Raw genomic sequence first — 14,450 nt, forward strand, 5'->3', positions numbered from 1 at the left:
ACAACCAAATACTGGCTGCAGCTCTCTCCGCACGCCTATAGTACATTCATGACACCTGCCTCTCTCTCTCTCTCTCTCAATAGTACTAAAGGCGCACGTAGAGAGTTACAAAGAGTATGTTTTTGTCTCTGCGCTCCTTTAGTACAGAGAGAGAGAGAGAGAGAGAGAGAGAGAGAGAGAGAGAGAGAGAGAGAGAGAGATAGATAGATAGATAGATAGAGAGAGAGAGAGAGAGAGAGAGAGAGAGAGAGAGAGAGAGAGAAAGAGTAATTCCACAAAAGTACTTTCTCTAATTTCCACTACTCTCAAATTCAATAGGCCATTTCTATTACCTTGGTATCATAGTAATTGATTTCTCTTTTCTTGCTTAAGAAGAGAGGTCATTAAGTAGCCTATAAATCTTTCATTTTGTTAATTATATTACAATAAGTGGGATTGGGATCTATTATTGGTTTTGTTGTGCCAACTATGTGGGATACGGTGCACACCTCGAGAGATTTGGACTTAATAATGGGGTATTTTTAGACTTGCCTATGGCTTTACCATTATTGATCCATAAGAAGTCCAAAAGTCCAAATAACTTCACGCTTATGGGATTACCCTTCCTCTCCAAGAGGAGAGAGAGCTTAGGAGGCCTCTTGAAGAGACCCCCAAAAGAAGACTTTCTCCCATACAAGAGGAGGAATCCAAAGAGCAAGAAAGTAATGAAAATTTAAGTTCTTCTCAAGATGTGGCTCCACAAAGATGGCGGTCTAGACGATCGCCAACTCCTCCCAAGAGGAAAAGATCAAGGTCCTTCTTCTCGTCACTCCGAAAGGGAAGAGAGGAAACAAAGGAAGAAAAGGGCAAGAAAGAGTTCAACCTTTTCTCCTTTATCTTCACCTTCCTCCTCTTCCGACAAAAGCTATGGCTATTCTCCTAGAGAATACAAGAGGGGAGGACATCGCAAATCATACCCTTCATGGCGAAGGTCACAAAAGCTAAAGAAGTTCAAGGAGGGAGGAAAGAGTATCTCTTTTCTCACCTATGATGGCACCTTTGGTGCTACCGACAAAGTATTGGCCTTCATCCAACAATTTGATGGGCCTTTGGAGACGAGGGTTGCACGGAGTCCTCCAAGCTACACCTTCATTTAGCAATTTGATGCCGCCTTTCAAGATGAGGGCTTCACAGAGTCCTCCAAGCTATGCCATGTAGCTATGCACTTCCAAAAAGCAGCTCGTCTATGGTGGACTAGCCTTTGTGGCAATGGTGAAGCCCCGAAGACATGGAAAACTCTACAAGTTTCCATCATGAAACAATTCCTTGCAAGCGATGCAAAGGAAAAATTGCTCACTGAGTGGTGCAGCTTGAAGCTTCTCTCTCATGAGTTTATCCACAAATACGTAGACAAGTTTTGGGACTTTCATCTCAAGGCTACTGTCTTCCAAAAGGTAGACTTTGCCGAGCAAAAGCAACAGTTTTATGCGGGATTACCTAAAGAGATGGTTGTGTATGTCAACTCTCAAGGGCCTGGTTCTATCACCGAAGTAATCCATCACACCATGGTTTCTTCGAGCATCAATTTCAACAAGGGTCTAGACAGAATTTCAAGCCCATGGAAAATAAAGACAAAAGTGATGCCAGGGAAAAACCAATGCCCAAAATTCTTCCCAAGGCCATTCCAACAACAACAACAACAACAATTGGTCCAAGGAGAAGAGAGTTTACAAAGGTAAAAAGGAACTCTCTCCTGAAGAGCTTGAAGCTTTTCATAAGGACCATGTGTTTTAAGTGTGGGGAGCAAGGACATGGCTATCGTTCTTGCCCCAAGAAAAATGGTCGCAATGAGACTCCTAGGACTTCCACCATTGAAGCTCCAAAAGAGGATGTTCATTGCAAAGGTGCACCTCTTTCCTATGCTTGGGGAAAGGTAAGGGAGCATGATGCCTTTGTCTTGTTTGACCTTGGATCTACTCACAACTTCATATCAACGGAGCTAGCCACCAAGTTGGGCATCAAGATTTCGAGATGGGAGATGTTGTAACGGCCGACACTGGTTTCAAGGGACAGTGAGCCTCTGTTACTCCCTTGATTGGGAAGTTGAGGCTCCATGTCCAAAGCTATGTCAACAAAGAAGATTTTTTCATCGCTCCTCTCCAACATGAGGATGCTATCCTAGGTGCACCATGGTTCAAACACATGGCTGCCAAGATGAAGTTCCTTGAAAGGAGAATCTACTTCACCTACAAGGGAAAGAACATGTATATAGATACTAGTGAGTTTGGTCCTACTATACCACTTGTAAATTCACATGCTTTTGATAAATCAATGAAGATCTCGGTTTCTGTGTACATGATTTTTGTCAAAGAGTCCCTAAAAGGTCCTAGAATGTTTCATGAAATGTAAATGGTAGGAATCAAGAAGAGTTAGACTTGTCTAATTTTCTAAAAGCATTTCAAGATGTGTTCATCGATGCTATCCCTATGGACTTACCTCCAAAATAAGGGGATGATGACAATCGAATTGAGCTCCTACTAGGAAGCTCACCACCTAACAAGCCTCCTTATCAAGTTTCTCAAGCTCAACAAGAGGAGATCATGAGGCAAGTCCAAGAATTGGTAGACAAAGGGATGGTGAGGCCTAGATCCTCTCCCTTTTGTTCTCCAATCCTCGTAGTGCAAAAGAAAGATGGTACATATTGTATGTGTGTGGACTATCGAGCACTAAACCATATCACTATCAAAAACAGATTTCCCGTGCCTCGGGTAGAAGATCTATTTGATAAGCTACACGGTTCAACATACTTCAGTAGGATTGACCTTAAAAGTGGCTATCATCAAATAGGATAGTGAAAGAGCAAGGCTAGCTGATGGAGCTTGAAGACCTTAGGGTTAGCTTCATTAAAGACCTCCTGAGGTTACTGTTAAAAATTCCTTTGACCTTAGGTAAGCTGGGGTTGATCTTGAGGTGGGAACCCGGTCCATGCTTGAGGTGTTTGTCATGCTTGATGACTAAGGTGCTTGAGATGCTTGTCGTTCTTGCTAACTAAGGTTCTTGAGATGCTTTTTGTTCTTGCTAACAAAGGTGCTTGAGGGGTTTGAGGTGCTCGTAGTGCTTGATGACTAAGATGCTTGAGGTGCTTGTCGTGCTTGCTGACTAGGGAGCATGAGGTGCTTGTGGGAACAATACCCAAGCTTGAGGTTCTTTGTTATAACCACTAAAGGAACAATAGAGATATTCCAAAATAGAATTTTGTAGATAATAAACGCTTTTCTTCAAACCCTAAAGCGTCTACATGCGCACGACTATCTCCACAATGACCTTCACTCCCGCCACATGATGCTTCACTTTGGACAGAAGAGGGTCTATGCGGCCATTGTGGATTTGGGGTCATGTACAAAGGCCAAAACAACGACATGCTTTCCTCCTCTCTGCAACTTGAAAATGGAAACTAGAAAGAAAACCGAGAGAAATTTTCCAAGGGTTGCCCCAGAATCCATATCTACTAATCCCCCTCTCTGGAATAAAGCCATGGATATCTACTCCATGTGTCATACTTGTAAACGACTCTTGAAGTGCATGTCAATGCCACAAGAGCAAAACAAAAGGGATTTTCTAAGCAATGTACTTACCCACCTTGAGTGTGACAAGCAAAACAATCCCTCAATCCGACCTAACGCTTTTGATCTTTCTCTCTATCTAAACGGTGCCCATAGAGTGGGCTATGACATTGTAATGATTTTTGGTCTACGAACAGCTGATGATTAAAGTGATGATTTAATTATTGTCCTCTTTAGTTGCACTTGTAAATTATATAATTGATCAAGTTATCTTGTCTCTTTCCAACGACATGATGATAAATATTATGTCTCTTTCTTGCAGCATGATTAAGTTATCCTGTCTTTTCCTTTGGAGATTTGAAAGTGATAACCTGTTAACTGCACGATAAGTCTTTCTAATGATGACATATTTGCTTGATTGACAGATGGGTGAAAACATGTTAACGTTTCACACTTTTTCATATCTCGAACAATGCTAACTAGCATAATTTTGACATATGCTAACTAGTGCAATAACATGAGCTACATCTCCAGGATCTATGACATATGATATATTGGTAGAAAGCTCTTGAAACAAGGAATCCAAATGGACGACCTTCGACAAATTTTGATGTAAGTTGTAAAAATTTTACCAGATGCCCAACTTTTTTAAAATGTGCAACTTGAAAATGCTAACTAGCACAAAAAGCGCAACACGTTGGAGAGGGGGAATAGGGAACACACCCAATACACAAAATGTTTGCCTCTCTATAGCCCAGGGATTCCACAACACCCCTAACCTCTCTAGAAAAAACCTTCAAATTGGCTAATTTGCACTAATAACTCCACTTTGGCATATAGAACAACTGTCTCATACCTTGCAAAGAACAGCATACCGCTCAAACGCACCCACACTGCTCAAATCACCCTTTCCGACTCACAAGACACCGCAATTCTACCCTCTTGGTAACACCCTTCAAGCTGCAGGCAAACCCTCTGCAAGCACTGGCAAGTACACAAAGAGCGAGAGAAAAGGAGAGGGATGGGGAGAAGGAACACAAGAAATAGGGGCAAAGGTTTGGTAGTATTGTATAGGGAGATAGTACAATCAAGTATGAAGCTCCAATGGCAAGTTTGCAATACACAAGCTTGAAAACCTCCAATAACTCTCTCTGGAAAAAAAGCCCTCAAAAAATCACTTCTATGCCCTTTTATAAATCTTGGCTAAGGCTAAAAAAGAAAAAAAACAAAGAGCTAGCAAGCTCATATAATCCATTGAAGTTTCCTTTAGAAATTTATTTGCGTTTCCACCACTTGGCAATGTCTATTTTGGCAACCTTTGCATGGCACCTCTATGCCTTGTCCGCTCAATCTGGCCACACCTACACTTGCACTGGCATTTTGGACACCTTTCAGATAGGTTCCCTCTCTCTTCCCTTGATTTTTTGTGGCAGGTGGGAGAGGCCCCTTGGCCACGCCCCTTGAAGTTTTTGAATTCTCTCTCTTACTCTTTCCCGACTCCTTTGATGTGGAATCCCACCTTTGACTTGCACCCTGACAGGTCTCGGGTTGCCTCTCTCCATTTAATGCAGGTTGCCGCCATGGGACCCCTCCCCTCCATGAGCAATAGCGATGTCGCTATTGGGGGGGCATCTTACTTCAAAAATGGGTGTCCCAATGGGCGCGGGTGGGAACAACCCCTTAACGGGCGTGCCATGTCATCAGTGCTGCGCAAAGATCTCGACCACCACCAGACAACAACGCCAGCGTGCACCGCCACAGCAGCCATCACTACGCCATCGGGCCCAAAATAGCGCCTAGCACCGCCCCGCCATAGCCAGGGAGCTCTCAAGCTCACACGCGGTCACATTCCCCAAAGGGGCACCTCCTTCAACTCTTATATCGTGCTCAACCAGCTCCCCTTTGTGCATATGGACTCAAGCCCCGCCACATGGCAGCTCCAGCTGCATTGGCTTTCCAAGGCTACCAAAAAAACCACTTTATGAGAGAGAGCACCCCTCTTGAGGTGCCCACTTGGCTCCATTCCCATTCTCTGCTCACAAATCCCATTCCAGATCCATAAAGCCCAGCCGCAAATTCATATACCCGGCTTCATTCTACGCAATCCCCATCAACTTTTGACTTCTTCAAACCCATTATCCGAGGCCACCAAAACTTAAAAAAAATCATCTGCAAATACTTCCCCCTCAACTGCTCAGGCTTGGCCATACCGTAGCTCAGTGCTTGAGGCTCAGAATCACAAGCCGTGACTTCCTGCCTGCTGACTCCACACTGCATGCTTTATATGCTTGAACCGTGTCAAGGCCTAGAAAATACCAGACGGCACATCCTCCGATGCGGGCAAGTGGGCCCAGACCCGCGACCCTCGAAAAATCTTCAAACAACCATAACGTGCTATCCCAAGCTCTGATTTGCAATCAAAAAAGACATGTAGGCTCCATAAATAGAGCACTACACATCTATACCCTGACTCCCACTTGGACCACTTGTCCGTAGCTGCTTTGTCTGGCAAGAATCTACAACACCTTGAACCTTCAACCTTCAATAACTTGGGTTCCGTAGCTCGGTTTGATGAGCCGTTTGGACCTGCTTCTTCAGCACTTCAGGCTCTTCATTGCTCGACCCAAAAATTTCACCTCGCATCTCCTTCACTTGCTACCCAAATTAGCCCCTTATGGAGTCTTCCTTGGTCTATAAACCACATTAGTCATACACCTCCGCTGCTGCCGCATGTCAGCACATGACCTTCCTAGCTGCTCCAACCTTTTGCCAAGCTGCTGCTAGCCTGCACATATCTACTTGTGCCATCTTCTATGGTTGACATACTTTGGCTGTACCATCATTGCCCACCCCCTAGTTGAGCATTTATGCTCAACGACATAAGAGCTTTATTCCATTTCTAACTGCAAAACCTAAGCACACACTATGAAAAAACCAAAACCATATGTACACAGTTTTATTCTGCCTACTGTCAAACCTTCAAGTGGGTTGCCCCACCCCTTGCATCATATAGTTTCCACCTGGATCAAACACCTGCCTTTGATATCTTCCACCTATCTATAAGTTCTCACCATAGTGTCGTACCGCAGCACCTAGACCACCATGTGTGTAGGCTGGCCCTAGCCTACCTGACACCAAGCTCCAACACATGTTTGACCCTCCCTCCCAACCAAATAAAGTGGAGGCCTTGAGCATAGACCCCTGTACCTGCTGAACCACACTCTGCATAGCTATATCTACCACCATATTCATCAACCATAGCTTACATACCTTCAATGGAAGCAAAGCCACTGTTTGGGATTCTTCTTTCTCCACCATTGGACATGTCTGCTGCATCGGAATCTCCTCTGTCTTTGGCATCACAACCTCCTCTTTGGCCACCCACTCAATTCCAGCATCATTGAGACCTTCCTCGTCTACTGGCCCTTCAAGGTTGATCAACACCTCTTGCTCTTCAATCACATGTTTTACCGTTGCATCATGCACCACCAAGAAAGAGAGAAACTCATTCTCTTTTGCATCCACCTCTACTTCCTCCATATGCACGACTGCTCTATATCTTCTAGCAAAATTTTGCACCTTTTGCACCACCATGGCACATTCCACCGCTACTTTCATCAGCACAGCCATTAGCATGGCACCACACACTACCTTTACCTGCATTCCATCATCTGTAGGCCTAAACCGCACCACTTGGTCTTCATCCAACATCTGGGATTGCTTTGTTTCTTGCTCTTCCTACACATGGGCTGCTACCATATTAGCAAACACATAAGAGGGCAACTTTACCTTTACCAGTTCAGGTTTCTTAGACTCTGTCTCCTTGTTATAGGATGTGGACTCATCCTCTCTACACTCTTTGCTTGTCTCCTAGCTACTCGAGCTTGTATCTTCATCATCATCAGCATCATATATCGACTCCATATCAACATCTTCATCCACTTGCTACTCCACAAAACCATGACCATCTTCATTGCATTGCTCACTTTCTTCATCAACTTATGAACCCTCGATATCTACAACCCGATTGCATGCTGCTATCTTTTCATGCAAACTTTCCACAAGAACAGGCTTTACCTTTTCAAGCTGCACCAGAACCTCCACATTTGCTACCATTTTCACCTCTTTGTCCACCTCAACATGGAGCTTCTGATGGTTCACAAGCTCGTCCACCCTCGGCACATGCACCTTACATACTAGAAATCTCCAAGGAACATAACGAATAGTAGGTCTTACCTCAACACGCTTAGCACTCCAAGCACTTGGAACCACCCTTGGTTGAACCAAAGAGCACTTTTCTACACCCGCAACACGCACATAATCTACTGGTTTCAACATTTCTAGCTCTAGCTCTCGCTTTATCTTTTTGCTCTTTATCTTTGCCAGATAGACCATGTCTTCATAGGTATCTGCACCGTCTTCGAGCTTTTCTCTAATCCTCGGATGCAAACACTCCTGCAGTTTTGATAGCTTCAAATACTAGTTTCTTTTGACCCCAGTAGCAACCTCTAATGGCTTCCATCAAGCTTCAAATTGCTCAATGAAAATGGAAGAATCCTTACTCACATCTTGGTGTACAGCCATCAGCCTTGCACTAGCTTCTTCCACTGTAATTACCTCTCGAAACTGCTCCAAAAACTGACTTTGCCATCTGTGCCATGATTCTCAATCACTGCTCTTTAAACCATTGAACCAGACGTTGGCTCGTCCTTGCATCAACAGCGGCACCATCTGCAACCTGTTTGTATCTGTGGACATTCGCATTGACAGCAGCCATAACTCGAAATCTGCTAACCAATCCTTGGGATCTTCAATGCCCGTAAATACGAGGCCAAACCCTGGCTCCACCATCTTTGTCAGCTTGAAACTCGACCATCAAACACCTCGACCATCAGCCAACCGCTTTTTTGGCTAAAAACCACGGCTTCAAACCGCAAATCGGAGCATCAGATAGCTCCTCAGTGGGGGCACCAAAAGATGGAGAGGGGGAATAGGGAACACACCCAACACACAAAAGGTTTGCCTCTCTATAGCCCAAAGATTCCACAGCACCCCTAACCTCTCTAATAACACCTTCAAACTGGCTAATTTGCACTAACACTCCACTTTGGCATACAGAACAAGTGTCTCATACCTTGCAAAGAACATCTTACCGCTCAAACGCACCCACACTGCTCAACTCACCCTTTTCAACTCACAAGACACCCCAATTCTACCCTCTTGGTAACACCCTTCAAGCTGTAGGCAAACCCTCTGCAAGCATTGCCAAGTACACAAAGAGCGAGAGAAAAGGAGGGGCATGGGGAGAAGCAACACAAGAAATAGGGGCAAAGGTTTGGTACAATCAAGTATGCAGCTCCAATGGCAAGCTTGCAACACACAGGCTTGAAAACCTCCAATAACTCTCTTTGACAAAAAAGCCCTCAAAAAATAACTTCTATGCCCTTTTATAAGGCTTGGCTAAGGCTAAAAAAGAGAAAAAACAAAGAGCTAGCAAGCTCGTTTAATCCAGTGAAGTTTCCTTTAGAAATTTATTTGCATTGCCACCACTTGGCATAGTCTATTTTGGCAACCTTTGCATGGCACCTCTATGCTTTGTCTGCTCAATTTGGCCACAGTTGCACTTGCACTAGCATTTTGGACACCTTTCGGATAGGTTCCCTCTCTCTTCCATTGATTTTTTTGTGGCGGGTGGGATAGGCCCCTTGGCCATGGCCCTTGAAGTTTTTGAATTCTCTCTCTTGCTCTTTCTTGACTCCTTTGCTGTGGAATCCCACCTTTGACTTGCACCCTGACAGGTCTCGGGCTGCCTCTCTCCATTCAATGCACGTTGCCGACATGGGACCCCTACCCTCCATGAGCAATAGCTATGTCTCTATTGGGGCGGGCCATCTTACTTCAAAAATGGGGGCCCCAACCGGCGCAGGTGGAAACAACCCCTTAACGGGCGTGGCACATCATCACTACGCAAAGATCCCGACCACCACCAGACAACAACACCAACGCGCGCCTCTACAGCCACCATCACTACGCCACCTGGCCCAATACAATGCCCAACACCGCCCCGCAAATAGCCAGGGAGCTCTGAAGCTCACACGCCTTCACATTCCCCAAATGGGCGCCTCCTGCAGCTCTTATATCGTGCTCAGCTAGCTCCCCTTTCCACATATGGGCTCAAGCCCTGCCACGTGGCAGCCCCAGCTCCATTGGCTTTCCAAGGCTACCAAAAAAACCACTTTATGAGAGAGAGCACCCCTCTTGAGGTGCCAACTTGGCTCCATTCCCATTCTCTGCTCACAGATCCCATTCTAGATCCATAAAGCCCGGCTGCAAATTCATATACCCGGATTCATTCTACGCAGTCCCCATCAACTTTTGACTTCTTCAAACCCACTATCCGAGGCCGCCAAAACTTTAAAAAAATCATCTTGCTCAAGCTTGGCCATACTGTAACCTGGTGCTTGAGGCTTAGAATCACAAGCCATGACTTCTTGGTCATTCCACACTACATGCTTTATATGCTTGAACCCTGTCAAGGCCTAGAAAATATCGGACGGGGCATCCTCCGATGCGGGCAATTGGGCCCAGTCCCGACCCCCGAAAAATCTTCAAACAACCATAACCTGCTATCCCAAGATCTGATTTGCAATCTGAAAAGGATGGTAGGCTCCATAAATAGAGCACTACACATCTATACCCTGACTCCCACTTGGACCACCTGGCCCCAGCTGCCTTGTCCGGCAAGAATTTGCAACACATTGAACCTTCAACCTTCAATAACTTGGGCTCCGTAGCTCAATTTGATGAGCCATTTGGACCTGCTCCTTCAGCACTTCAAGCTCTTCATACTTGGACCCAAAAAATGCACCTCGCATCTCCTTCACTTGCTACCCAAATTATCCCCTTATGGAGTCTTCCTTGGTCTATAAACCATATTAGTCATACACCTCCATTGCTGCCTCTCAGCCCATGACCTTCCTAGCTGCTCCAACCTTTTGCCAAGCTGCTGCTAGCCTGCACATACCTACCCATGCAATCTTCTATGGTTGACACACTTTGGCTGTACCATCATTGCCCACCCCCTAGTTGAGCATTTATGCTCAACCACATAAGACCTTTATTCCATTTCTAACTACAAAACCTAAGCACACACTATGAAAAAACCAAAACCATGTGTACACATTTTTATTATGCCTACTGTCAAACCTTCAAGTGGTTCGCCCCAATATAGCTTCCACCTCGATCAAACACCTGTGTTTGATATCTTCCACCTATCTGTAACTACTCACCATAGTGCCGTACCGCATCACCTAGACCACCATGTGTGTAGGACGGCCCTAGCCTACAAGCTCCAACACATGTCTGACCCTCCCTCCAAACCAAATGAAGTGGAGGCCTTGAGCATAGACCCTTGTACCTGCTGAACCAGACTCCACGTAGTTGTATCTACCACCATATTCATCAACCATAGCTTACATACCTTGAATGGAAGCAAAGCCACTGTCTGGGATTCTTCTTTCTCCACCATTGGATATGTCTGCTGCATTGGAATCTCCTCCATCTTTGGAATCACAACCTCCTCTTTGGCCACCCACTGAATTCTAGCATCATCGATCCCTTCCTCGTCTACCGGCCCTTCAAGGTCGATCAACACCTCTTGCTCTTCAATCACATGTTTTACCACTACGTCATGCACCACCAAGAAAGAGAGAAACTCATTCTCTTTTGCATCCACCTCCACTTCCTCCATATGCATGGCTGCTCTATCTCTTCTGGAAAACTTTTGCACCTGTTGCACCACCATGGCACATTCCACCACTACTTCCATCAGCACAACCATTAGCATGGCACCACACACTACCTTTACCTGCATTCCATCATTTGTAGGCCTAAACCGCACCACTTGGTCTTCATCAAGCATTTGGGCTTGCTTTGTTTCCTGCTCTTCCTGCACATGGGCTACTACCATATCAGCAAACACATAAGAGGGCAACTTTACCTTTACCAGTTCAGGTTACTCAGACTCTGTCTCCTCGTTATAGGATGTGGACTCATCCTCTCTACACCTCGACCATCAGCCAACCGCTTTGTTGGCTAAAAACCACGGCTTCAAACCGCAAATCGGAGCATCATATAGCTCCTCAGTGGGGGCACCAGAAGATGGAGAGGGGAATAGGGAACACACCCAGCACACAAAATGTTTGCCTCTCTATATCCGAGGGATTCCACAGCACCCCTAACCTCTCTAATAACACCTTCAAATTGGCTAATTTGCACTAACAACTCCACTTTGGCATACAAAACAATTGCCTGATACCTTGCAAAGAACACCTTACTGCTCAAACACACCCACACTACTCAACTCACCCTTTCCGACTCACAAGACACCCCAATTCTACCCTCTTGGTAACACCCTTCAAGCTACAGGGAAACCCTCTGCAAGCATTGGCAAGTACACAAAGAGCGAGAGAAAAGGAGGGGGATCGGGAGAAGCAACACAAGAAATAGGGGCAAAGGTTTGGTAGTATTGCATAGGGAGATAGTACAATCAAGTATGTAGCTCCAATGGAAAACTTGCAATACATAGTCTTCAAAACCTCCAATAACTCTCTCTGGCAAAATAGCTCTTAGAAAATCATTGCTATGCCCTTTTATAAGGCTTGGCTAAGGCTAAAAAAGAAAAAAAACAAAGAGCTAGCAAGCTCGTATAATCCACTGAAGTTTCCTTTAGAAATTTATTTGCATTGCCACCACTTGGCATAGTCTATTTTGGCAACCTTTGCATGGCACCTCTATGCTTTGTCCGCTCAATGTGGCCACGCCTGCACTTGCACTGGCATTTCGGACACCTTTCGGATAGGTTCCCTCTCTCTTCCGTTGATTTTTTAAGGCGGGCGGGATAGGCCACTTGTCCACGCCCCTTGAGGTTTTTGAATTCTCTCTCTTGCTCTTGTTTGACTCCTTTGATGTGGAATCCCACCTTGACTTGCACCCTGACAGGTCTCGCGCTGCCTCTCTCCATTCAATGCATGTTGCCGCCATGGAAACCCTCCCCTCCATGAGCAATAGCGATGTCTCTATTGGGGGGGGGGGGGGGGGGGGGGGGGCATCTTACTTCAAAAATGGGGGCGCCAACGGGCACGGGTGGGAACAACCCCTTAATGGGTGTGCCATGTCATCACTGCACAAAGATCCCGAACACCACCAGACAGCAATGCCAGCGCGCTGTCAGAGCTGCCATCGCCACGCCACAGGGCCCAAAACAGCGCCCAACACCGCTCCGCCATAGCCAGGAAGCTCTCAAGCTCACACGCCTTCACAGTCCCCAAATGGGCACCTCCTTCAGCTCTTATATCGTGCTCAGCCAGCTCCCCTTTACGTATATGGGCTCAAGCCCCAGCCACGTGGTAGCTCCAGCTCCATTGGCTTTCGAAGGCTACCAAAAAAACCATTTTATGAGAAAGAGCACCCCTCTTGAGGTGCCAACTTGGCTCCATTCCTATTCTCTGCTCACAGATCCTGTTCCAGAGCCATAAGCCCGGCCGCAAATTCATATACCCGGCTTCATTCTACGCAGTCCCCATCAACTTTTGACTTCTTCAAACCCACTATCCGAGGCCGCCAAAACTTAAAAAAAATCATCTGCAAATACTTCCCCCTCATCTGCTCAAGCTTGGCCATACCATAACTTGGTGCTTGAGGCTCATAATCACAAGCCGTGACTTCTTGCTGACTCCACACTTCATGCTTTATATGCTTGAAGCCTGTCGAGGCCTAGAAAATACCAGACGGTGCATCCTCGGATGCAGGCAAGTATGCCCAGACCCGACCCCCAAAAAATCTTCAAGAAACCATAACATGCTATCCCGAGCTCTGATTTACATTCTGAAAAGACAGGTAGGCTCCATAAATAGAGCACTACACATCTATATCCCGACTCCCACTTGCACCACCTGTCCCCAGCTGCCCTGTCCGACAAGAATCTGTAACACATTAAACCTTCAACCTTCAATAATTGGGGCTCTGTAGCTCGATTTGATGAGCCGTTTGGACCTGCTCCTTTAGAACTTCAATCTGTTCATTCTTGGACCCAAAAACTACACCTCGCATCTCCTTCACCTGCTACCCAAATTAGCCCCTTATGGAGCCTTCCTTGGTCTATAAACTGCATTATTCATACACCTCCGCTGCTGCCTGTCAGCCCATGACCTTCCTAGCTGCTCCAACCTTTTGCCAAGCTACTGCTAGCCTGTACATATCTACCAATGCCATCTTCTAGGGTCGACACACTTTGGCTGTACCAATGTTAACATGCTTTCACCCAGATATGGAAGAAGAACTTCACCACGATGAAGCACATGCCATCTACAAAGAAGAGAGAGAGTGTTATGGCCAAGAGAAAGACCTCAAAGCTATTGCACGAATTGAAGAGGACGAGTTTGGGTTGCAAGGCGAGCCTCTCAGCCTTAAGGAGTGCAAGAAGCTATGTCCAAGCCACTTTGTGTGCCAACAGATAGTTTGAACCAGTGGCAATGCCAAGGAATCAACTCTTGTAAAGCTATCAAATTTATAGCACAAAGGACTCGCACGAGTATTTCTACGAAGATTCATACATCGAGAGAGATTTATGCCAAACAATAACCAAATGGCACTCTACTTTATACATCAATGCTATGTTTATGACATCCTTGGGAGACGTGTAGATTGGTCAGATCACCCAAGGAATTTTGACGTTGGACATGGTCGGATTGGAAAGAAAGTGGCAGCAAGTCACGCCAATAATCCAATGCCTGCACGCAAACGTTCCATAGTTTTGCTTCCCAAAGAATTAGAAACGCTCATTGCATTAGCAAGCCAAGGGCAAGATCTTGCAAGCCAAGAAGAGACACCCAATATTTTGCATGACGA

The sequence above is a fragment of the Adiantum capillus-veneris genome, chromosome 29, assembly GCF_014529385.1.
Source record: "Adiantum capillus-veneris isolate H3 chromosome 29, ASM1452938v2, whole genome shotgun sequence".
Lineage (NCBI taxonomy): Eukaryota > Viridiplantae > Streptophyta > Polypodiopsida > Polypodiales > Pteridaceae > Adiantum > Adiantum capillus-veneris.